Source organism: Pediculus humanus, genomic scaffold (assembly GCF_000006295.1).
Source record: "Pediculus humanus corporis 1103172108306 genomic scaffold, whole genome shotgun sequence".
In the NCBI taxonomy this organism is placed as follows: domain Eukaryota; kingdom Metazoa; phylum Arthropoda; class Insecta; order Psocodea; family Pediculidae; genus Pediculus; species Pediculus humanus.
The window spans coordinates 692,133-695,024 of record NW_002987875.1 but is presented as its reverse complement, the minus strand read 5'-3'; positions in this window follow the sequence as shown (position 1 = coordinate 695,024).

Here is a 2,892-nt window from a genome sequence, read left to right as displayed (position 1 = left end):
TGATAAAATACCATTTGAAATTTTCTTTTTTATACATTCAGAATATACGATATTATTATTATTATTTTAAAAAACGTTTCCAGACTAATAATAATAATAAGTGGTTTAACGTGTTCGTTCCATCGTTTCGTATCATTATTATCTTTTTAGTTTTTCGTCTCAATTCTTTGTTCTTTTCAATGTTTTAAACAAACAAACGAACAAACGAAAAAAAAATGATTCAAGGAGTGTACGAAATAAATTATCTACATATATGAGACATCGCGTTTTATACTCATAATAATAACAAACAGACAGACACACTAGTCGTAAAGAAAAATAATAATAATAATAATTTTTTTTGGGTCGACGACGACCTAAGTTTTCCTGAGAGATGTACCTGATTGTGTGTCTGCCTGTACCTGTTTGGAAATTTTAAAAAAAAATTATCTTAGCTTTTGTTACGTTGATTTATTAATCATATTAGTCGTCGTCGTCGTCGTAATTATTCTATTATTATTATTATTATTGCATTCGGTTGATTTTTCTTATCATTGTTTTTTTCACGTAATCAATTATTTTCTGTATTATGTTTATTATTGATACGTTACAAGTAGTTTTAATACTAAAATTATTATTATTATTATTATTATTATTATTATTATTATTATTTTTGTGTGTGTTAATGATGATGGTAGATTTTAAGAAAAAATTTTTATTGTTTTAGACTTTTATCGATGGGTCACGATCGTATTTAAAATTTTTTTTTTTTTTTTGTATTTTATTCTAAAGAAAATTTTGTTACGTTCGTCTAATAAAAGGGGGGAGGAAAGGAAGAAAAAAGGGAGGGGGAAAGAATGAAAAATGTCGCATTAGAATCTCGTAAACTCGTGTAAGTTTTCTATTCTCCCATTAATATCTAAAAAAAAAATTTTTTGTTTTTTCCTTTACCCTCTTTCTCTCCCTCTCCTCCCCCCATTTCCAACCCCCTTTTAGAAAATCACCCCTTTTTATTTCACCTTAACCTTTGTTTAATTTTCTGAAATTATCGACAAATTTATCGGTGGTGGTATAAAAAAAAAAAAAAAAAATCAACATTCATTATAAAAGCCATTAAAAAAAAAAAAAAAAAAAACTAATAATTTTTATTATTTTTCATTTAAGCCTTTGTAAACCGTGTTGTTGTTGTTGTTGTTGTTTTTGTTTGCATTATGGTAAAAGTTAACTTTTATTATTATTATTATTATTATTATTATTTCAATTTTATTGTTTTGTTGTGTCCTAATTTCCAAAGCTTTTATTTCGAAATTTTTTCCGTTCGATTTGGTTTTGTTTTGTTTTGTTTTGTCACATCTCCTTAATAATAATAACGTTTATCAAAATGGAGGGAAAAAAAAAAATAATAATAATTTTCGCGTTTGTTGTTATTAAATTAATCCGGATATTTATTTATTTATTTATTTAAATAATTAATAAGTGCAATTTCGTTATTAAGGAAAAAAAATTTTTTTTTTTTTTCGTTATCATTTTATGTATCCCCCCCTTTTTTAAAAAAAAAATTTTGTTTGTTATATTTGTTCGTTTGTTTGTTTTATTCGTTTGTTCGTTTGTTTGTTTGTTTTGTATTTTAAATTATTTAAATAATTTTTTTTTTGGTTTTTGTAGTATTCGTTTTTCAGTTTAACAAACGCGATTTACAAACAAATTCAGATAAAAACCGTTTGTCGTTTAAATTTCGCGTACGATTTTCTTTTGTTTTTTTTTTTATATATCGATTCGTGGTACGGACAAACACAAACAAACAAACAAACAAAAGGAAAAAGAAAAAATAAATCGAGTGATTTTTATCAAAAAAAACCCGTTAATGTTTGTCCGATTGACGGTACAAACATATCAAGAATAGAAAAATAATACAATCAATCATTTTCGTACGATTGAATAACGACTTTAGAAATTTAATCGGTTTTTTCCTTTTTTCTTTTTCCTTTTTTCCTTTTTTTCTTTTTTTCTTTTTTCTTTTTCTTTTTCCTTTTTACAACAAAAAAGAAATTTATAGATATAATAAAGAAATTTATTAAATGATTTCGATGTTGTGAAACATTATCGACGTGTTTTTTTTTTTTTTTTTTTTCGTGTTTTCGACCCGTTTAATTTTCAATACGTGAAATAAGGGACGAATAAACATGTGCGAAGTGAAACCAAAACAGTCAAAAAAGTACGTGAGTTTTTTTTTTTTTTTTTTTTTTAATCATCATCATTATCATTATCATTATCATTATTATTTTTATAATTATCGTTGTATTGTTTAAAGTATTATTATTATTATTTTTTTGTCGAACGTGCGGCGCCTTTATATAATAAAATCGAAAAAAAAAACTTTTCGAATGTAAAATTACATAAATTTTAAAATTTTAAAGTTTTTATTTAAAAAAAAAAAAATTCGGTTCAGTGATGCCAACTTAATCGTAAACTTTTTTTTTTTTTTTTTTTTTTTTTTTGTACTACATAAAATAAAAGTACTCGTTTTTATTTTATTTTTGACTCGGGTCAACAATTTTTTTTTTATACCTTTTTTTTTTTTTTTTTTTTTTTTTTTTTATTAACAAGTTTAGGAAACGAGGATTTATTATTATTATTATTTTTTACCGTTATTATTGAAAAGATGAAATGATTTTACGTGCCTTCGAGGTTCAATACATTCAGGTTTCGTAACAACAACAACAACAACAACCAACATCGGTTTTTTTTTGCCCCCGGGGAAAAAAAAAAAAAAAAAAAAAAAAAAAAAGGGCCGTTAAAGTTTTCCCCTCGTATGTAACCCAAAAAATTGTTTATCACTTGGTGAACCCCAAATTATTATTATTATTATTACTATTATTATTATTATTATTATTATTATTATTATTATTATTA